Genomic DNA, 23,111 nt, shown 5'->3' on the forward strand with positions numbered 1-23,111 from the left:
ATGAAATGCAGTGTTCCTTCTACGCCAGATATACTTGGACACACACCTTCCAAAGAGTTCCACTTTTGTCTCATCAGTCCACAGAATGTTGTCCCAAAAGTCTTGGGGATCATCAAGATGTGTTGTGGAGAAATTGAGACGAGCTTTGATGTTCTTTTTGCTCAGCAGTGGTTTTCTCCTTGGAACTCTGCCATGCATGCCATTTTTGCCCAGTCTTTTCCTGATGGTGGAGGCATGAACGCTGACCTTAACTGAGGCAAGTGAGGCCTGCAGTTCCTGGGACGTTGTTGTGGGGTCTTTTGTGTCCTCTTGGATGAGTCGTCGCTGTGCTCTTGGGGTAATTTTGGGTGGCCGGCCACTCCTGGGAAGGTTCACCACTGTTCCATGTCTTCGCCATTTGTGGATAATGGCTCTCACTGTGGTTCGCTGGATTCCCAAAGCTTTGGAAATGGCTTTATAACCCTTTCCAGACTGATAGATCTCAATTACTTTCTTTCTCAATTGTTCCTGAATTTCTTTGGGTCTCGGCATGATGTGTAGCTTTTAAGGATCTTCTGGTGGAGCTTACTGTGTCAAGCAGCTCCTATTTAAGTGATGCCTTGATTGTGAACAGGTGTGGCAATAATCAGGCCTGCGTGTGGCTAGAGAAATTGAACTCAGGTGTGGACAACCACAGTTATAGTATGTTTTAACAAGGGGGGCAATCACTTTTTCACACAGGGTCATGATGGTTTGGATTTTTTTTCACCTTTATTAATAAACACCTTCATTTACAAATTGCATTTTGTGTTTACTTGTGTTGTCCTTGACTATTGTTTAAATTGGTTTGATGTTCCGAAACACTTAAGTGTGACAAACATGCAAAGGAACAGGAAATGAGGAAGGGGGCAAACACTTTTTCACACCACTGTAGGTGGTGCTTTAATAAAAAAATCAATAAATCTAATGTCAGCGCTTAATTGGTCTGAAAGCAGCAGCGTGCAAATAGTGCAAATCCCAGTGGGAGGCAGACCGGGCAGTGTGTGCGTAATTCGCCTAAGGCACATGACATGTATGAGGAGGTGGGGCCAGACTGCTCTGCTTAATAAAAGTAAAAAAACAAAAAACAAAACAATGTTATATGTATACAGGCTGGAAGGAGGGGTGGAGTGAGAGAGTGAAGGTCTGCTTTAAGCTAGTCCTCTGCAGACTTACCTGCTTTGCCAAATAGCACCAGGCTTTTATGATTGAATGTGGCATTCGACCCATTTTCTATGAGTGATCTGCCCCCTGAAGTAGGCAGTGGGGGGGGGGGGGGGGTGTCACAACAGTGCCCTACACTTCCATGCAATAATACAGAGAAAGCTGAAGAACGGGAAGGCGAAGGTAAAGAATATCTATGGTCAAAATGTGAAATTCTATATTCACTTCCACGTTATATTTCAATTATTTCTAGCCTTCTCCTATTAATCTGAACTTAACATTTGTAAACTTACTTTGTGAAGATACCCATGATTTACTTACTTGAATTCTGGGACATGTAGTCACTATGCCCTGTGAATAGGCACTGCTGTGTCACACATTTCACAGAGCCCGCCTTCTGAGCTACAGAGGTGCTGAGAGGAGGAGTTTCAGAAGCCGGAGTCGAGGTACCATGGGATATGTAGTCCTTAAATAGCATAGGAGAAGCTGCAAATCATGAAGGGAATATCAGAAATGTTGGAAAAAATATGACCAGCAGGCAGGCAGAACTCACAACATAAAAAGAGATTTTTCATGTAAGGTTATGTAAGGTAAAATATTTTTTATATTGCCATTAAAATGCTGATGTTATAAAATGAAAGCGCTAGGTGTGACCATCCATCTCCTTTAAAGTTTTATCAAACTCAGGACCCCTGCATTCACTATACCTGGTCTCCCTAGGACCCTGCATTCAGAGGCGGCTCTAGGCTTTGTGAGGCCTTATGCAAAACTTAGACATGAGGCCCTACTGATGCCCTTCAGCTACTCTATCAATCCTCATTGACTGGCGGCCATTACTCCAGGAGTCTTAGGTTATGTGAGAGGTGAGTGTGATAGGGCTCTTAACGTTGCCTATGCACAGCAGCATTAAGATGTCCTGTCACCTCTAAAATAAAGTGCTGCAAATAAGTTGTTCGGCACGCCTAAGTGAGACAGGGCACTTATGCTGCCTGAGCACAGCAACCTCAAGGTCCCCTGTCCTTCAAAACTGGGGTAATGCATGTAGCACTACCCCTGAAGGAGCCGCTTGGTAATTTTGGGTTCCCTGTTGTGCGCCTCCACTCTAAGGACACCCTCAGCCCCTCTGAAACACCTGGTTGATTGAATCACTACAGATACACGTAGCCAGAGGCGGCTCTAGGTTTTGTGAGGCCTTAGGCAAAATTTCGACACGAGGCCCCACTCACGCCCATAATGGATAAAAAAAAATTCAAGCAAGTAAAAATGGCTGCAGAAAGATGCGTGGATCTAGCCCACAGGCGATCAGCACCACCTCCAGGGCACCCTCCTCAGACATATGCAGCCAATACAACATCTGGGACAGGTGACAAGCCCTCTAGGATTTCCCCCTTTGCCTTGGGAGAATGGGAAGGGGTGTCATTGAATCATTCCACATCCACAGAGGAAGGAGAGTGGGGGGATCCCAGCGCAGTGAGGGAGGGTGACAGGGAGGGAAAGAGAGTGAGGGAGCGGGGGAGAGAGAGAGAGAGGGGGGAGGGGAAGAGAGGGAGTGAGAGAGGGAGAGGGAAGAAGGGAGAGGGGAGGGGGAGAGAGAGGGGGGAGAGAGGGAGGAAGAGAGAGAGGAAGAGAGAGAGGGGGAGGGGAGGGGAAGAGAGAGAGAGAGGAAGAGGGAGGGAGGGGGGGGAAGAGAGGGGGAGGAAGAGAGAGGGAGGGAGGGGGAGGGAGAGGAAAGGGGGAGGGAGGAAGAGAGAGGGAGGGAGGGGGAGGGAGAGGAAAGGGGGAGGGAGGAAGAGAGAGAGGGAGGGAGGAAGAGAGAGAGAGGGGGAGGGGAAGAGAGAGAGAGGGGGAGGGGAAGAGAAAGAGAGGGGGAGGGGAAGAGAGAGAGAGGGGGAGGGGAAGAGAGAGAGGGGGGGAGGGGAAGAGAGAGAGGGGGGGAGGGGAAGAGAGAGAGGGGGGGAGGGGAAAAGAGAGAGGGGAAAAGAGAGAGGGGGGGAGGGGAAGAGAGGGAGGAGAGAGAGAAGGGGGAAGGGAGAGAGAGAAGGGGGAAGGGAGAGAGAGAGGCGGGAAGGGAGAGAGAGAGGGGGGAAGGGAGAGAGAGAGAAGGGGGAAGGGAGAGAGAGAGGGGGGAAGGGAGAGAGAGAGGGGGGAAGAGAGAGAGAGAGAGAGAGGGGGGAAGGGAGAGAGAGAGGGGGGAGGGAGAGAGAGGGGGAAGGGGGCAAGGCGGGAGAGAGGGGGAGGAAGAGAGAGAGAGAGAGGGGGGAGCGGGAGAGAGAGAGGGGGAGGGGGCAGGAGAGGGAAGGAGAGGGGGAGGGGGAGAGGGGGAGGGGGAGGGGGAGAGGGGGAGAGGGAGGAAGGTGGGGAGAGGGGGAGAGGGAGGAAGGTGGAGAGAGAGATCTCTAGCTCCGTTCCTGTCTGTAGCCCCTCCTGTGTACCATGTCCCAGTCTGCAGTGCCTGTCTATGGGAAGCTGTGTGTGTTGCTCGGTACGGTACCTTCCATGCCAGCAGGATGTTCATGACGGCCAGCAGCAGGCAGGGTCCATTCTCAGTCTGGGTGGGGACAGTGTCCTGCTCCTTCCAGAGGATCTGGTTGCTGTGAGATGGAGTGGTCCCTGGTCACCTTTACCTTCCATCTGTCCTCGTTTTCCGGCCCCAGTCAGCCTGTACTCCAGTCCTGGGAAGTCTTTAGAGCTCGTCTCCAGGACTATCGATCCTTGCAAGTCTCACTGCTCAACTTGCCCACCAGGCCCGGACTGGGACAAAAAATAGACTGAGCAGCCCATGATAGCGGTCCCTGCCCCACTCCCCAGCCTGAGAGACCCCTGCAGCAGCCTAAGTGAAAAGAGGGGAAACCCAGCAGAGCTGCCCGGGGGTGAGGGGGCCAGAAAGAGAACAGAGGTGGCGGAGAGCATTGGAGTGAGGCTGAGAGCAGCAGGGGGGGCAAGAGTGTGGGGGCATGAGCACTAGGGGGAAGAGAGCACTGGGGGAGCTAGGGCACTGGGGGGGGGTGCACTGGCGGGAGTGGGGAGCCTGGCAGGGGCAGAGAGCATGGGGGGGTGATGGAGAGCATAGGGGCCAGAGAGACCTGGGGAAGGGGCAGAAGAGCATAGGGAGGGTGGGGGGTGGAGAGCACCGGGGGAGCTGGATAGCACAGTGTGGTAGAGAGCATGGGGGAAGCCAGGGAGCAGGGGGAGCTGGGGGGAGTTGGAAAGTACTGGGGGGAGCTGGATAGCATAGTGGAGTGGAGAGCATGGGGGGAGCCAGGGAGAATAGTGGGGGCTGGAAAGCACAAAGGGGAGCTGGAGATCACTGTGGGGGGAGCTGGAGAGCACAGGGGTAAGTTGAAAGCACAGCGGGAGCATGGGGGGCAGAGAGCACTGGGGGGGGGACTGGACAGCACAGGGGGCAGAGAGCACTGGGGGTGCAGTTAGAACTGGGAAAGGTTAGGGAGCACGGGGAGCAGAGAGCTCTGGGGGGCTGGAGAGCACTGTTGGGGGAGCCAGGGAGCACGGGGTGGTCGGAGAGCACTGGGGGGAGTGTATAGGGGAGACAGGGAGGACCAGAGAGCACTGGGGGGGGGGAATCAGTGGGGGGGAGCCAGGGAGCACAGAACACTGGGGGAGAGGTGGAGAGAAGTGGGGGGGCGACTGAACATGACAGTGGGGGGAGAGCATGGGGGGAGCCAGGGAGCACAGAGCACTGTGGGGACCAGAGAGCACTGTGGGGGAGCACTGTGAGGGAGCACAGGAATGGGGGACTGGACAGCACAGTGGGGGGAGAGCATGGGGGGAGCAGTGGGGGGGCTGGACAGCACAGTGGGAGAGCACGGAGGACCAGAGAGCACTGGGGGGAGCTAGGAAGCAGAGAGGGTATGCAGGGAGAACTGTGAGGAACCAGGAAGCATCGTGGCAGTAAAAGAGTTAGATAGGAGGAGCTCCGGTGATCCCATCCCAGCGCTTGCTGCAGCCTGGCCGACCCCCGCCAGAGGTCGTGAGTGCCCGGCCGTGCCGCCCTCCTGTGTGCCTGGATAGGAGGAGCGGCGGGGACAGCTGCATATGGAGGAATTGAGCTTTCCATATTCTTTCTGTAGCCGGTGAATGCCCGCAGAAGAAGCGGTCATTCAGCGGCTGCAGGAGGAATATAGAAAGCTCAATTCCTCTATATGCAGCTGTCCCCGCCGCTCCTCCTATCCAGGCACACAGGAGGGCGGCACAGCCGGGCACTCACGATCTCTGGGGGTAGTCGGCCAGACTGCAGCAGGCGCTGGGATGGGATCACCGGAGCTCCTCCTTCCCCTTCACAGTCATAGGGCAGGGATATTTTCCGCAGCCTGGCCGGACTCCTGACCCCAATAGGCAGCCGGCCAGACGCGGAGAAGCCAGGTGGGTGAGCGGCGCGGGCTGCAGGAGCAGCTCAGTTGCTTTAGGGCCCCACGTGGACTTGCGGCCCGCCCGGTGTGCCCTATGGCTGCCCGCACGGCTTTTACAGATGGCACCTGGAGCCTGTTGTTTAGTCCAGTGATCGAGCAGAGGTAAATTAGGCGGCCACGAGGCCCCTGTGAGGGCGAGGCCTTAGGCGGCCGCCTAATTTGCCTAATTAGAGAGCCGCCTCTGCACGTAGCAACACCAGCATATATTACCATTCACCTTACTGTAGGATAGAGGCAATAAACGATTACACACGTGCTTAGTGGTAGATACCGTTTGTCTAGAATTAGGAACTTGCATAAATGGCAAATAAAGTGCAGTTCACTAAGCAGAGTAGAACTGCCCTTAGGTAATAAAGGTAAACAAATATATCTATATAAGCAGCTCTATATCAATAGCAGAAACAACAATACAAGAATAGGTGAATCAATATTTAGCAACAACACTGTACGCTAAACGTGTCTGAGGATTAGCAGGTTCCTAGTGGTCTTCGAGCGCACTCAAAGAAATGAGAGAAGGTGGGGGTTCCTCTTTAAATGGAAACAACAAACTGAGCCCTGTGCAGGGCCGGAGCAAGGATTTTTGTCTACTTATCTCCAGTCCAGGAAGTGATGTCACACAGGGAAGGGCTGGCAGTCTTAGGCCTCGGGGGCAAGTCCAGTCAAGTGGCCCACTGAACCCCCGAATCAGCTCATCAATACCCACCTGGTTTTTCAATCTAGCCTCATCAGTGCCCATCAATGCTACCTCATCAGTGCCCATCAGTGCAGTCTCACCAGTGCCCAGCAGTGCAGTCTCACCAGTGCCCAGCAATGCAGCCTCACCAGTGTCCATAATTGCAACCTCACCAGTGTCCATGAACTCAGCCTCACCAGTGCCCTTAAATGCAGCCTAACCAGTGTCCATAAATGCAGCATCACCAGTGAACATGAATGCAGCCTCACCAGTGTCCGTAAATACAACCTCATCAGTGACCATGAATGCACCCTCACAAGTGTCCATGAATGCAGCCTCACCAGTGTCAATAAATGCAGCCTCACCAGTGTCCATGAATGCAGCCTCACCAGTGCCCTTAAATTCAGCCTCACCAGTGTCCATAAACGCAGCCTCACCAGTGTCCATGAATGCAGCCTCACCAATGCCTTTAAATGCAGACTCGCTAGTGCCCATCCAATGCAGCCTGATCACTGGGGCAGGGTAAATAGGGTGTATGGGGGGGGGGGGGGGAGTGGAGCCGAGTAAACATGGTGAAGGGGGTTAGATGTATGGGGAGGGTAAAAAGGATGTATGGCGGGGGTATTACACGGCAGCGGTGGAAGTGATAGGCGGCTTCACAGCCACTTGTAACACTTCCACATGAAATGCAGTGGAATAACGTCCTTACAGGATGTCTCCAATTTACAAGCCAACATCAATACGCTGTCTAATTGGGCGACTATGTGGCAGATGAGGTTTAATGTTGATTAATGTAAAGTTTAATTCTGTGATCTTTTATTTTCAAAAGATTTTATTGTAGAATAATGCAATAACAGATATTGATAACAACCATTGTATATGAGATACAGAGAGTTGACGGGCCAAAGAAAAATAAGACAAGCAGGAAGTGCCCGGATAAATTGAAAAACATGCGTTACTAACAGAGGAAAGAGAAAGAAAAAGGAAAAAGGCCTATGGGCCTGGGGCCCAGATGCTGTATACTATACATTCCTTATCGCTAGGTCCGGTAGGTCCGGGGGCATCCCGTCCCCTCTCGACACCTCAGTGAAAGTAAAAAAACAAAAAACAAAACAATGTTATATGTATACAGGCTGGAAGGAGGGGTGGAGTGAGAGAGTGAAGGTCTGCTTTAAGCTAGTCCTCTGCAGACTTACCTGCTTTGCCAAATAGCACCAGGCTTTTATGATTGAATGTGGCATTCGACCCATTTTCTATGAGTGATCTGCCCCCTGAAGTAGGCAGTGGGGGGGGGGGGGGGTGTCACAACAGTGCCCTACACTTCCATGCAATAATACAGAGAAAGCTGAAGAACGGGAAGGCGAAGGTAAAGAATATCTATGGTCAAAATGTGAAATTCTATATTCACTTCCACGTTATATTTCAATTATTTCTAGCCTTCTCCTATTAATCTGAACTTAACATTTGTAAACTTACTTTGTGAAGATACCCATGATTTACTTACTTGAATTCTGGGACATGTAGTCACTATGCCCTGTGAATAGGCACTGCTGTGTCACACATTTCACAGAGCCCGCCTTCTGAGCTACAGAGGTGCTGAGAGGAGGAGTTTCAGAAGCCGGAGTCGAGGTACCATGGGATATGTAGTCCTTAAATAGCATAGGAGAAGCTGCAAATCATGAAGGGAATATCAGAAATGTTGGAAAAAATATGACCAGCAGGCAGGCAGAACTCACAACATAAAAAGAGATTTTTCATGTAAGGTTATGTAAGGTAAAATATTTTTTATATTGCCATTAAAATGCTGATGTTATAAAATGAAAGCGCTAGGTGTGACCATCCATCTCCTTTAAAGTTTTATCAAACTCAGGACCCCTGCATTCACTATACCTGGTCTCCCTAGGACCCTGCATTCAGAGGCGGCTCTAGGCTTTGTGAGGCCTTATGCAAAACTTAGACATGAGGCCCTACTGATGCCCTTCAGCTACTCTATCAATCCTCATTGACTGGCGGCCATTACTCCAGGAGTCTTAGGTTACGTGAGAGGTGAGTGTGATAGGGCTCTTAACGTTGCCTATGCACAGCAGCATTAAGATGTCCTGTCACCTCTAAAATAAAGTGCTGCAAATAAGTTGTTCGGCACGCCTAAGTGAGACAGGGCACTTATGCTGCCTGAGCACAGCAACCTCAAGGTCCCCTGTCCTTCAAAACTGGGGTAATGCATGTAGCACTACCCCTGAAGGAGCCGCTTGGTAATTTTGGGTTCCCTGTTGTGCGCCTCCACTCTAAGGACACCCTCAGCCCCTCTGAAACACCTGGTTGATTGAATCACTACAGATACACGTAGCAACACCAGCATATATTACCATTCACCTTACTGTAGGATAGAGGCAATAAACGATTACACACGTGCTTAGTGGTAGATACCGTTTGTCTAGAATTAGGAACTTGCATAAATGGCAAATAAAGTGCAGTTCACTAAGCAGAGTAGAACTGCCCTTAGGTAATAAAGGTAAACAAATATATCTATATAAGCAGCTCTATATCAATAGCAGAAACAACAATACAAGAATAGGTGAATCAATATTTAGCAACAACACTGTACGCTAAACGTGTCTGAGGATTAGCAGGTTCCTAGTGGTCTTCGAGCGCACTCAAAGAAATGAGAGAAGGTGGGGGTTCCTCTTTAAATGGAAACAACAAACTGAGCCCTGTGCAGGGCCGGAGCAAGGATTTTTGTCTACTTATCTCCAGTCCAGGAAGTGATGTCACACAGGGAAGGGCTGGCAGTCTTAGGCCTCGGGGGCAAGTCCAGTCAAGTGGCCCACTGAACCCCCGAATCAGCTCATCAATACCCACCTGGTTTTTCAATCTAGCCTCATCAGTGCCCATCAATGCTACCTCATCAGTGCCCATCAGTGCAGTCTCACCAGTGCCCAGCAGTGCAGTCTCACCAGTGCCCAGCAATGCAGCCTCACCAGTGTCCATAATTGCAACCTCACCAGTGTCCATGAACTCAGCCTCACCAGTGCCCTTAAATGCAGCCTAACCAGTGTCCATAAATGCAGCATCACCAGTGAACATGAATGCAGCCTCACCAGTGTCCGTAAATACAACCTCATCAGTGACCATGAATGCACCCTCACAAGTGTCCATGAATGCAGCCTCACCAGTGTCAATAAATGCAGCCTCACCAGTGTCCATGAATGCAGCCTCACCAGTGCCCTTAAATTCAGCCTCACCAGTGTCCATAAACGCAGCCTCACCAGTGTCCATGAATGCAGCCTCACCAATGCCTTTAAATGCAGACTCGCTAGTGCCCATCCAATGCAGCCTGATCACTGGGGCAGGGTAAATAGGGTGTATGGGGGGGGGGGGGAGTGGAGCCGAGTAAACATGGTGAAGGGGGTTAGATGTATGGGGAGGGTAAAAAGGATGTATGGCGGGGGTATTACACGGCAGCGGTGGAAGTGATAGGCGGCTTCACAGCCACTTGTAACACTTCCACATGAAATGCAGTGGAATAACGTCCTTACAGGATGTCTCCAATTTACAAGCCAACATCAATACGCTGTCTAATTGGGCGACTATGTGGCAGATGAGGTTTAATGTTGATTAATGTAAAGTTTAATTCTGTGATCTTTTATTTTCAAAAGATTTTATTGTAGAATAATGCAATAACAGATATTGATAACAACCATTGTATATGAGATACAGAGAGTTGACGGGCCAAAGAAAAATAAGACAAGCAGGAAGTGCCCGGATAAATTGAAAAACATGCGTTACTAACAGAGGAAAGAGAAAGAAAAAGGAAAAAGGCCTATGGGCCTGGGGCCCAGATGCTGTATACTATACATTCCTTATCGCTAGGTCCGGTAGGTCCGGGGGCATCCCGTCCCCTCTCGACACCTCAGTGAAAGTAAAAAAACAAAAAACAAAACAATGTTATATGTATACAGGCTGGAAGGAGGGGTGGAGTGAGAGAGTGAAGGTCTGCTTTAAGCTAGTCCTCTGCAGACTTACCTGCTTTGCCAAATAGCACCAGGCTTTTATGATTGAATGTGGCATTCGACCCATTTTCTATGAGTGATCTGCCCCCTGAAGTAGGCAGTGGGGGGGGGGGGGGGGGGTGTCACAACAGTGCCCTACACTTCCATGCAATAATACAGAGAAAGCTGAAGAACGGGAAGGCGAAGGTAAAGAATATCTATGGTCAAAATGTGAAATTCTATATTCACTTCCACGTTATATTTCAATTATTTCTAGCCTTCTCCTATTAATCTGAACTTAACATTTGTAAACTTACTTTGTGAAGATACCCATGATTTACTTACTTGAATTCTGGGACATGTAGTCACTATGCCCTGTGAATAGGCACTGCTGTGTCACACATTTCACAGAGCCCGCCTTCTGAGCTACAGAGGTGCTGAGAGGAGGAGTTTCAGAAGCCGGAGTCGAGGTACCATGGGATATGTAGTCCTTAAATAGCATAGGAGAAGCTGCAAATCATGAAGGGAATATCAGAAATGTTGGAAAAAATATGACCAGCAGGCAGGCGGAACTCACAACATAAAAAGAGATTTTTCATGTAAGGTTATGTAAGGTAAAATATTTTTTATATTGCCATTAAAATGCTGATGTTATAAAATGAAAGCGCTAGGTGTGACCATCCATCTCCTTTAAAGTTTTATCAAACTCAGGACCCCTGCATTCACTATACCTGGTCTCCCTAGGACCCTGCATTCAGAGGCGGCTCTAGGCTTTGTGAGGCCTTATGCAAAACTTAGACATGAGGCCCTACTGATGCCCTTCAGCTACTCTATCAATCCTCATTGACTGGCGGCCATTACTCCAGGAGTCTTAGGTTACGTGAGAGGTGAGTGTGATAGGGCTCTTAACGTTGCCTATGCACAGCAGCATTAAGATGTCCTGTCACCTCTAAAATAAAGTGCTGCAAATAAGTTGTTCGGCACGCCTAAGTGAGACAGGGCACTTATGCTGCCTGAGCACAGCAACCTCAAGGTCCCCTGTCCTTCAAAACTGGGGTAATGCATGTAGCACTACCCCTGAAGGAGCCGCTTGGTAATTTTGGGTTCCCTGTTGTGCGCCTCCACTCTAAGGACACCCTCAGCCCCTCTGAAACACCTGGTTGATTGAATCACTACAGATACACGTAGCAACACCAGCATATATTACCATTCACCTTACTGTAGGATAGAGGCAATAAACGATTACACACGTGCTTAGTGGTAGATACCGTTTGTCTAGAATTAGGAACTTGCATAAATGGCAAATAAAGTGCAGTTCACTAAGCAGAGTAGAACTGCCCTTAGGTAATAAAGGTAAACAAATATATCTATATAAGCAGCTCTATATCAATAGCAGAAACAACAATACAAGAATAGGTGAATCAATATTTAGCAACAACACTGTACGCTAAACGTGTCTGAGGATTAGCAGGTTCCTAGTGGTCTTCGAGCGCACTCAAAGAAATGAGAGAAGGTGGGGGTTCCTCTTTAAATGGAAACAACAAACTGAGCCCTGTGCAGGGCCGGAGCAAGGATTTTTGTCTACTTATCTCCAGTCCAGGAAGTGATGTCACACAGGGAAGGGCTGGCAGTCTTAGGCCTCGGGGGCAAGTCCAGTCAAGTGGCCCACTGAACCCCCGAATCAGCTCATCAATACCCACCTGGTTTTTCAATCTAGCCTCATCAGTGCCCATCAATGCTACCTCATCAGTGCCCATCAGTGCAGTCTCACCAGTGCCCAGCAGTGCAGTCTCACCAGTGCCCAGCAATGCAGCCTCACCAGTGTCCATAATTGCAACCTCACCAGTGTCCATGAACTCAGCCTCACCAGTGCCCTTAAATGCAGCCTAACCAGTGTCCATAAATGCAGCATCACCAGTGACCATGAATGCAGCCTCACCAGTGTCCGTAAATACAACCTCATCAGTGACCATGAATGCACCCTCACAAGTGTCCATGAATGCAGCCTCACCAGTGTCAATAAATGCAGCCTCACCAGTGTCCATGAATGCAGCCTCACCAGTGCCCTTAAATTCAGCCTCACCAGTGTCCATAAACGCAGCCTCACCAGTGTCCATGAATGCAGCCTCACCAATGCCTTTAAATGCAGACTCGCTAGTGCCCATCCAATGCAGCCTGATCACTGGGGCAGGGTAAATAGGGTGTATGGGGGGGGGGGGAGTGGAGCCCAGTAAACATGGTGAAGGGGGTTAGATGTATGGGGAGGGTAAAAAGGATGTATGGCGGGGGTATTACACGGCAGCGGTGGAAGTGATAGGCGGCTTCACAGCCACTTGTAACACTTCCACATGAAATGCAGTGGAATAACGTCCTTACAGGATGTCTCCAATTTACAAGCCAACATCAATACGCTGTCTAATTGGGCGACTATGTGGCAGATGAGGTTTAATGTTGATTAATGTAAAGTTTAATTCTGTGATCTTTTATTTTCAAAAGATTTTATTGTAGAATAATGCAATAACAGATATTGATAACAACCATTGTATATGAGATACAGAGAGTTGACGGGCCAAAGAAAAATAAGACAAGCAGGAAGTGCCCGGATAAATTGAAAAACATGCGTTACTAACAGAGGAAAGAGAAAGAAAAAGGAAAAAGGCCTATGGGCCTGGGGCCCAGATGCTGTATACTATACATTCCTTATCGCTAGGTCCGGTAGGTCCGGGGGCATCCCGTCCCCTCTCGACACCTCAGTGAGCTGTGTCGAGTGGGGACGCTACGCCAGATAAAACAGTGTAAGGTAAGGTAGAGTGAGAGTGGAATTTAGTCCCAATGCGGTTGTAAAAAGGATCAGGAAGAAGAGAAGGGAAGAGAAACAGGTAAGATAGAGGAGGAAATGCTTGAATCGAAAAACCTGAGCTGCAGGATAATCAGAGCTAACTTACAAATACTGTATGAGAAATAGTACACTGAACCAGTGACTTTCGCTGCCGGCTCTACTTGGTCTGGAGATGATAAATTACTAGTTAGACAAGCTTAATACATTTTGGGTGTGATAACCAGGAAGACCATTGTTTGTTGAATCTAGATTCTGTCATGTGTACTCTGGAGAAAAGAAATTCCATGCGACAATGAACATTAAGTGTGTTAATAAGCTCAGTTAGGGTTGGAGGGAGGGGGTTTTTCCACGCACGAGCTATGAGCAGGCGCGCTGAGATAAAGACGTGGTGTACCACGGGTAGAGAGGAGGAGGGCCAATATTGGGAATCCAGACCAAAGAGAGCCATTCGCGAGGTCAGCTGTTGGGCAGAGTTGGTTAAGGTCTGAACCAGAGAGGAAACTTGTAGCCAAAAGGATCCAATAGCCGGACAGCTCCACCAGATGTGAAATAAGTCCCCGGTGGAGTTGCAATTTCTCCAACACTGTGGGGAGTGGGTGGGGAAGATGGTCGCTAACTTTTGCGGTGTATAGTACCACCTATGAAACAGTTTCATGACCGCTTCCCAATGTGTAATGTTTTTGGAGATGACTAGTGGGGTGCGAAGTACTCGATGCCAATCTTCCATGGGGAAAGAGCAATGTAGCAGGGATTCCCAGTAGAGTATGCTCGAAGATTTTGAGGATGAGGTGGGTCTGGAGAGGAGTTTGTAGATGAAGGATATGCCCTTTAAAACAGTAAGAGGGCGGTTATAGAAATGGAGAAGCTCCTTGGAGGTGGGGTCTGGAGTCGTCGAGCTTTGAGAGATGATATGTCGAAGCCTTAAGTAGATATAAAAGTCCTTATGTGAGAGACTAAAGTCCGAAATCAGCTGTTGGAAGCTTTTTAGATCCGGACCAAGAAACAGGGCTCCAATGGTGGTGATTCCGGCTTCATGCCAGTGCTTAATTGAAAGGTCCGGAGAGAGAAGTTGTAGCGCTAGTAGGGGGAGATTGTTCAATGCGGCTCTGTGTATGCCCAGATGATCTTTGCGTATTGCACTCCATTGAGATAGGCAGGCCCTTACTGTGGGAAGGATGGATCGTGTGATTGGAAGAGATAACCAGATTGCTGCTAGGGTCAGTTGTGGGTCAGCTGGGAGAGTTGCTGCTTCAATTTGGTGCCATCTCGTGTTGGGGTCTTGCGACCAAAGTTGTCTCCCCTGGTCTAGTATGATTGCTTTGTAGTACTTTTTAACGTCCGGTGAGCCCATCCCTCCAGAGGTAGAGGGAGTGCTTAGGATAGAAGATTTCAAGCGGGGTTTACGTCCTGCCCAAATGAATGAATCTAAGGTACGCTGTATTTTAGCTAAGTCTGCTGAGAGAATCGGAAGCGGGAGGGTCCGAAAGAAATAAAGAACATGTGGAAGGAGAAACATTTTGGTTAGGGCTATCCTGCCAGCCCATGAAGCTTTCAAGGAGGTCATATTTGAGGATAAATTGTTCAGTTTCGTGAATAAAGAGACAAGATTACTTCGTAACAAACCAGAGGAGGGAGAGACCAGTTGAATGCCTAGATATTGCAGGGATGAGCCGGGGGCCCAGGAGAAGGATGCTATTTTAGTAATTTCTGCTTTGAGCGCTGGCGAAATCTCTATGCCAAGCATGGCTGATTTTGAGTGGTTTAATTTGTAAAGGGAAGCTTCACTAAATTTATGGAGGACGTCAGTCAGGGTAGGAAGGGATTTCACTGGATCAGAGACAGCAATGATGACATCGTCTGCATAGAGACCTATCTTATGACAGGTATCTTTCACATTAATACCATGTATATGGGGGTGCGCGCGGATGGACTGCGCCAGAGGCTCCATGACTAACGCGAAAATCAAAGGTGAGAGTGGGCAGCCCTGGCGTGTACCATTAGTGATTCTAAAGGGATTTGAGAGAATGCCGGAAGTGCGGACCCTCGCAGTAGGTGAGGTGTATAGACCTAGAATAGCTTTTAAGAACTCGCCCTCTATGCCAAATTTCCGGAGAACTGCCTCAAGATAACCCCAATGGACTCTGTCGAACGCCTTCTCTGCATCCAGTGATATCAGCAGAGAAGGCGTTCGACTGTGCTCTGCCCAGTGGATAAGGTCTACAAACCTGCGGGTGCCATCTGAGGCTTGGCGGCGGGGAATAAAGCCCACCTGGTCCGGGTGTATGAGGGAAGTCATGTGTTGTGAGAGTCTGGTGGCAAGAAGCTTGGCATACATTTTTAGATCGGTGTTAAGTAGTGAGATAGGGCGATAGTTAGCCGGGTCATACGGGGCTTTTCCTGGTTTATGTATGGTGGAGATGGTTGCTTCTAGGGATTCTGAGGGGATCTCCCCTGTGGCCAGCATGTGATTAAAGGAGTTGCATAAATGCGGGGTCAGTTCATCTATAAACGTCTTATAATATTCGTTTCCAAAACCGTCTGGACCCGGGGCTTTATGTAGGGGGAGACTTTTAATTGCGTTTTTAATTTCCAGCTGTGAGAAAGGTAATGCTAGGTCAGCAGCTTGAGAAGGGGAGAGGGAGGGGAGGGTAACGTTGGAGAGAAATGTCTGGATATTCTCTGTCATGGGCTGCGTTTCCGTCGTGGAGTCTTTTAAGTTATACAATTGTTGATAAAATGCGCAAAAGCAGTTGGCTATGTCTCTAGGATTAGTCAGTCTGTTGCCTTTAGAATCTATTAAGTGGGAGATTGTGGATTGGGCAGTCCTGTGTTTGTATTGTTGGGCTAGAGCTTTCCCTGATTTGTTACCCTGAGAGTACCAAGTTAGTTTAAGTTTTCGGAGATAGAATTCATGTTTATTCTGAAGATAAGTACTCAATTCTGATCTCAGTTTGCTGAGTTCTGCGTGCGTGGAGGCAGAGGGGGATTTCATATTAACCTTCTCTAGAGATTTTATCTTATCTAGATAAGTGTTAAGGGTCGCTGTGCGCTTTTTCTTCTCCTGAGCCCCTAGTCGTAGCAAAATTCCCCGTAGAACTGCTTTGTGTGCGTTCCAGCATGTGGTGGGCTTGGGGACAGAGTGCTGGTTTACATCGAAATAATCATTTATGGCAGTCTTGACCTGTTCCCTAATGTCCTTGGTGCTTATCAAGTTGGGATTTAGTCGCCAAATTGTGAATGGGGAGGTAGGAGGGGAGAGATTGAGAACCATAGAGATGGGGGCATGGTCAGACCACGATATTACACCAATTTTAGTGGATGCAACTGCTTGCAGTAGCACTTTGGATGTCAGGAACAGGTCAATCCTGGAATATGACCTGTGAGCAGTGGAATAAAACGTATAGTCTCTTTCAGTACCATGTTGACACCTCCAAGGGTCATAAAATTCTTCCAGATGCAAAAAGGAGGAGAGGGTAGAGGACCTTCTCCTTTGGGGGGATGAGGAGTCCAATGCGTGATCTGGTACTGCATTGAAGTCTCCACATAAAATGATTTGATCTTTCGGGTAGTGTTGTATTTTGGCGAGAATGGACTTAAGAAAGGGCTTTAGGTGAGTGTTGGGAGCATAGATGTTCACAATCACCATGGGTTTGTTATTGAAGGAAGCGGAAAGGATCAAGAACCTCCCTTCGGGGTCTTGCTCTACATTGGAAACCGTGAGTGCCACCGTAGAGCGCACTGCAATCAGAACACCTCTAACTTTTTTATCCGTGCGGGAATGAAAGATATGTGGGTATCGTTTATTGGTACATTGTGGTGGGTTCCGGGAAGAGAGATGGGTCTCCTGTATGCATAAAATATCAGAATGGGAAGTCGCAGCTTCCCTCCATAAGAGGGAGCGCTTGAAAGGACTATTCAGTCCCTTAACATTAAGGGACGTGATTGTAAGGGACATTAGTAGATAGGGTCAGTTGTCAAGATGGTACTGGAATTGACGGACCTTTACAACAGAACTAAGTACAAATACTAACTCTGCGAGCAGAGAATGAACACAACAACCAATGATTGTAAGTCAAGGTGTACAAGTAACCAAACAGTAACTTTAAAGAAGAAACAAAAATACAAAAACGAAGTTGCAATAAATCAAACAAACAGTAGTAATGTGCCTATATCTATGACCGGGAGATATAGAGACGTGAGCCAAGGATCTAATTGGTTCCTGAAGGAACAGAAGGTGGCTTTGGATAAGGTACGGAGGTAGGTATGGGAAGAGAATAATGCCGTGTGCTTAGCACACAGTGGCAGTTCGGCGTGTGGGGGTTCAAAAGAGGAGAGAGAAACCGTCATCCACTTTAACCTGAGAAGTCAAGCGCCTTGCCAGAAGGGGGGGTTGCCCAGGGGGGCGGCCCCCTATGTTTGGAGGTTCAGGATTTAGGTTTTGTATCCCATCTATAGGGGATCTTTGCAGGTCTAGTGTTCAGAGGCGGAGCCGGGGGAGCATGAGGGGCAATGCCCCAGTTGTGTAGTTGTTTGAAACCGTCCTTGGGGGTCAGAAATGCGACTTGTTGTTGCTGGTAGTTTACAAGAAGCTTGGTGGGGAAACCCCATTTGTATGCGATTTTATGTTCAATAAGTATCGCAGTGATTTGAGAGAAGGCCTTGCGTGCCTGTGAGGTGGCGGCTGAGATATCATTGTATAGCTGAATCTTAGCGAAGGGATCAGGGAGGTTGCGTATGGTCCTTGCGGCCCTCATAATCTGCTCCTTAGTGTTAAAGAAGTGTATCCTAGCCAGGATATCTCTGGGTATTGTGTCTGGGAGGTGCTGCGGCTTATGGATTCTGTGTGCTCTGTCAATAAGGAGTTCCTGCGGTGTAAGAGCCGGTATAAGCTTGTGAAACAGCTGGTGCAAGTAGGGGACAATATCGGGGGGTGACACAGTCTCTGGGACTCCCCTGATCTTGATATTATTCTGCCTTGAGCGGTCTTCGAGGTCTGCGACTTTAAGACGCAGTTGGTGAATCGCAGAAGTATGTTCATCCTGAATGTCAACTACAGTGTTGTGAGAGCTAGTAGCAGCAGAGAGATGGTGCTCTATATGATCTATGCGCTCTTCCATGTCTTCCATTCTGTCCATCAAATGGTTAATGGAGGATCTGAGCTCCTTCTGCATGTCAGCTTGTAGTGAAAGAAGCATGGCTTTCAGTGTATGTTCAGATGCAGGGCTATCTGATGTACTGTAAGCGGCCAGTGAGGAGCTAGTGTCAGTCAGCACTGCTGTGGGACTACAAGTGCCAGCGCCATATTGCTTCTTCATTAATGGAGGCTTAGAGGGAGAGTGTGCTGGGGAGATTGCTGCTCTCTTACCTCTGTCAGCCGGTGACATGGAGGGCGAACGCTGCCGCTCTCCAGAGTCCTCCATGTCAGATAGATGATCCTCTGTGGGTGCAGGTGCTGCCGAGGCCGCAGGTTTCTGCTGAGGAGTGAGGCCTTCGTCCCGAACGGCGCCATCTTGGGCCTGCGCGCCGGCCGGCTTCATGTAGAAGTCTGTGAGCTTCTTCGCCCCGTGAACGGCGGATCTGCCTCGGGTCATGTCCCCGGAGGTGCGGGGTGATCCCTGGAGCTCCGTGGAAGGAATCGCGGTGACGGATGGCGCTGGATGCTGTGTGTAGCTGAGTGGATGAGAGGAGCTCAGCACTTATGCGGCCATTCCGGTCAGCGGCCAAGCCACGCCCCGATTAATGTAAAGTTATGCACTAGGGGGCTAAGAATTTGCATGCATCATACATTCTAGGGGGAGAACAACTGGGTGAATTCATAATGGAGAAGGATCTGGGGGTTTTGGTAGATCATAAGCTCAATAATAGCAATGCCCAGCTGTGGTTTCCAAAGCGAGCAAAGCCCTTTCTTGTATTAAGAGAGGTATGAACTCCAGAGAGAGAGCTATCATTTTGCCCCTGTACAAATCATTAGTAAGACCTCATCTGGAATATCCAGTTCAGTTTTGGGCACCAATTCTCAAAAAGGATACTGGAACTGGAGAAAGTGCAGAGAAGGGCAACCAAACTGATAAGAGGCATGGAGGAGCTCAGCTATGAGGAAAGATTAGAAGAACTGAATTTATTCACTCTTGAGAAAAGGAGATTAAGGGGGGATATGATCAACATGTACAAATATATAAGGGGTCCATATAGTGAACGTGGTGTTGTGTTATTCACTGTACAGTCAACACAGAGGACAAGGGGGCACTCTTTACGTCTAGAGGAAAAAACTTATAGAAAGATTTCTTCACAGTAAGTGCTGTGAAAATGTGGAATAGACTCCCTGCAGAGGTGGTTCTGGCCAGCTCAGTGGATTGCTTTAAGAAAGGCCTGGATTCTTTCCTAAATGTACATAATATAACTGGGTACTAACATTTATGGGTAAAGTTGATTCAGGGAAAATATGATTGGCTCTTGGGGGTCAGGAAGGTTTTTTTTCCCCTGCTGAAGCAAATTATATCATGCTTTGTATCATGTATCATACTTTGCTGGGGTTTTTCACCTTCCTCTGGATCAACTGTGGGCATATGAGATTGTTTGATATTTTTTATTAATTTATTTTGATGGTTTAACTAGATGGACTTGAGTCTTTTTTCAACCTAATATGTAACTATATGTGAGGCGACAGTTGGCTTTACTAAAGTACATGCACTCCCAGCTGTTATAGAGGGCTGGGAGTGTGTAAAAAAACACATGCAACTTTGTAAAAATCAGAATCCCTAGTAAGGGGCTAGGGATTAGGATTTTACTGCCCCCTTATCCTGGCACCCTGAGGTGGCTGTGTAGCCTCCCTGGCGGTATGATTATGTCAGATTTTTGCTTCTCAAAGCGGTACAATTATTTTGCATAGAAATTTGGCATTTTATATTGCAGGTCTGTAATTCTTAGCAATAACACACTTAAATCTGTTCAAACAAGAGTCTAGTATGCCGCGTACACACGGGCGGACTGTATAGCGTACTTAGTCCATCGAAACACATTTCAGCGAACAGCCCTCTCGTGTGTGGGCTTCAGTTAACTTTTTCAGCGTGCAGTCCGGCGTACTAAGAATTTCGGATTTTTCGAAATTCTGTCCGTCGTACTTTGGTTTCAGCGGGGAATCCGCTCGTCAGTATGCTAGTTCGACGGACTAAGAATGGTGCATGCCCAGAAAGGATTTACACGGCGGAAGGGTGCTTTGCTGTGTCTTGGACTTCCTATTTCTAGTCCCGTCGTACGTGCTGTACACGTCATCGCGCAAGCTTTCGACGGACTGTTTGGGTATCCGTGTGTGGTCAAGTCCGTTCAGTGGAAAGTACGACGGACTGTCCGTCGGATTGTATGACGAACTAAGTACGCCATACAGTCCGCCCGTGTGTACGCGGCAGTAGACATCCCGGGTATGATGAACTTTGAAACACAAAATCATAAATTATAATATAATAAATAAATATAAATAATTATAAAAAATAATAATATAATGATAATAAAATGAATTTCCCCACATTTCACTATCACTCAATTCTGCAAGTGCAATTTACTATCGCTGTTTTCTAGCTGGTCTAACGCCACTTTTGACGTAAAGGGACACTTTTTGGTTGCTATGGACAATCTCCAGTTTCCAGGCAGAAAGAACTGTATATATCATATAAAACTGCATGCAGGGTATTGGACAAAGCACTGGGGGCAAAAGGGATGTGAAATGATTTCATACAATAATGTAATCTGTAAGATTACATTGTACTGTATGTATTATGATTTTTGAATTTGCCGCTGGGCTCCACCCTGTGCGTCACGACGCTTGCAGGAAACGGAGCCTGGCACAGAGAGGCATCGGGCAGAGGACAGAGCCCACAGACACAGCGGGGGGATATTGCAGGTTCCTGGGGACAAAGTAAGTATACTGTACCAGGATCCTGCAATGCAATCCCAAATGTGGCTCTGGGTTACCGCTAATGGTGCTGAAATTTAACCCCGAGCCACACTCTGGAAAACCGCCAGGGAGGTTAAGCCACCTCATGGTAGTGCTGACCATAGCCCTGGGGCCGCTACAGTTATAGGGCTGTCTTCAGGCTTGGCTCACACCAGTGTGCTGTGCTACCTGGCATGTGATTCGCACCGCACTGCAGTGAAAAGATTTGATTTCAGCCATACAGATTGTATGGCTGAAATCGCATCACATTTGGACCAAAGTCATGCAGGACCCTTTTTTGGACCACACTAGAATTGGATAGCATGGATGTTCTTACACTACTTCAAAAGTGCTGCAGCAAAAGTGAAAATACCCCGAGCCAACAGCACATAGGTGAGTTGGACTGTTGCTCTATCAATCCATGCAGCTGCCCAGCTCTCTAATACTATCTCCAATGCTTCTCCAATGAACAACATTACTCAGGGAGCAAGAGATCTGTTGATTAAAGCAGTGGTCAGAGGGGTGTACCAGGCAGCTGGAAAGCCGGAGCATTATTCTGTGTGAGAGAGCAGCAGTCTGACTCTATGTGTGACCAATACTTTATGTATTACTGAATATGAAGCCTTTGTGCATTACAATAGAAATTAACAAGCACCCAGTTGGGCTTTACTTTCCAAAGTGTTTGGAAAATTGGTCAATTAAACCACTTCAGCTCCGGAAGGTTTACCTCCATTCATGACCAGGCCATTTTTTTGCGTTGCGGCACTGCGTTACTTTAACTAATAATTGCGCGGGCATGCAATGCTGTACCCAAATAAAATTAAGGTCCCCCTTTTCCGATAAATAGAGCTTTCTTTTGGTGGTATTTAATCACCTCTGCATTTTTATTTTTTGTGCTATAAATAAAAAAAGACTGAGGCCGCGTACACACGGGCGGACTGTCCGCCCAACCTTGTCCGCTGAACAGTGTTTGGGCGGACAGTCCGCTCGTGTGTGGGCTTTCAGCGGACAGTTTCAGCGGACAGTTGGACGGACAAAGTCTTTCGGAAATTCCGAAAAACTGTCCGCTGAAACTGTGTTTGAGCGAACAGTCCGCCCGTGTGTGGGCTTGTCCGCTGTACTTTCGAAATGAGCGGACTGTTCCCGCTCGGAAAGTCCGCCCATTTCGAGCGCGTGTACAGGTAGGCGGGGCCCGCGAAGGAGACGTCGCGGGCTCCGCCGCCTGGAATGGGCTTAAAGGTGAACCCCAACGCCGAAAAAAATCGGCGTGGGGGTTCCCCCAAAGTCCACACCAGACCCTTGTCCGAGCACGCTACCCGGCCGGCCAGGAAAGGGGGGCGAGCGAGCGCGCCCCCCCTCCTGAGCCGTACCAGGCCGCGTGCCCTCAACATGGGGGGGTGCCTTGGGGAAGGGGGGGCCGCGCGGCCCCCCCACCCCAAAGCACCTTGTCCCCATGTTGATGAGGACAAGGGCCTCTTCCCGACAACCCTGGCCGTTGGTTGTCGGGGTCTGCGGGCGGGGGGCTTATCGGAATCCGGGAGCCCCCTTTAAGAAGGGGGCCCCGGATACCGGCCCCCCACCCTATGTGAATGAGTATGGGGTACAATGTACCCCTACCCATTCACCTGTGAAATAAAGTACAAAAAAAAACACAACACAGGGGAAAAAATATTTTATTGCACAGCTCCGGGGGTCTTCCGTCTTCGGGGGTCTTCTCGCCGGACTCCTCCGCTATCTGTGTGTAGCTCTTTTACTAGCGGAGGAGTCCGGCTTTCTTCCTCCCCGCCGCCGGCCTCTTCTCCCGACTTCGGGGGTCTTGTCCCCCTCTTCGGTTCTTCTGCCGGGCCACCGCGCCTTCTTGTAGCTCTTTTACAGGCGGTGGCCCGGTCTTCTGTCGCCGCTGTCGTCGTCGCCGTCGTCGCCGCCGCCGCCGCCGCCTTCCGTTCTTGTTCTTGTTCTTCTTCTTGTTCTTCTTCTTCTTCTCCTGGAGATGTTGACTCGACGATCTCTCCGGCCGGAATGCCAGGGACACGCTCCGCTGCCACTTATATAGTGACAATGGGGCGGTGTC

This window comes from Lithobates pipiens, unplaced genomic scaffold, assembly GCF_037356315.1.
Source record: "Lithobates pipiens isolate NorthernLeopardFrog02 unplaced genomic scaffold, aLitPip1_a1.2 Scaffold_13, whole genome shotgun sequence".
Classification (NCBI taxonomy): domain Eukaryota; kingdom Metazoa; phylum Chordata; class Amphibia; order Anura; family Ranidae; genus Lithobates; species Lithobates pipiens.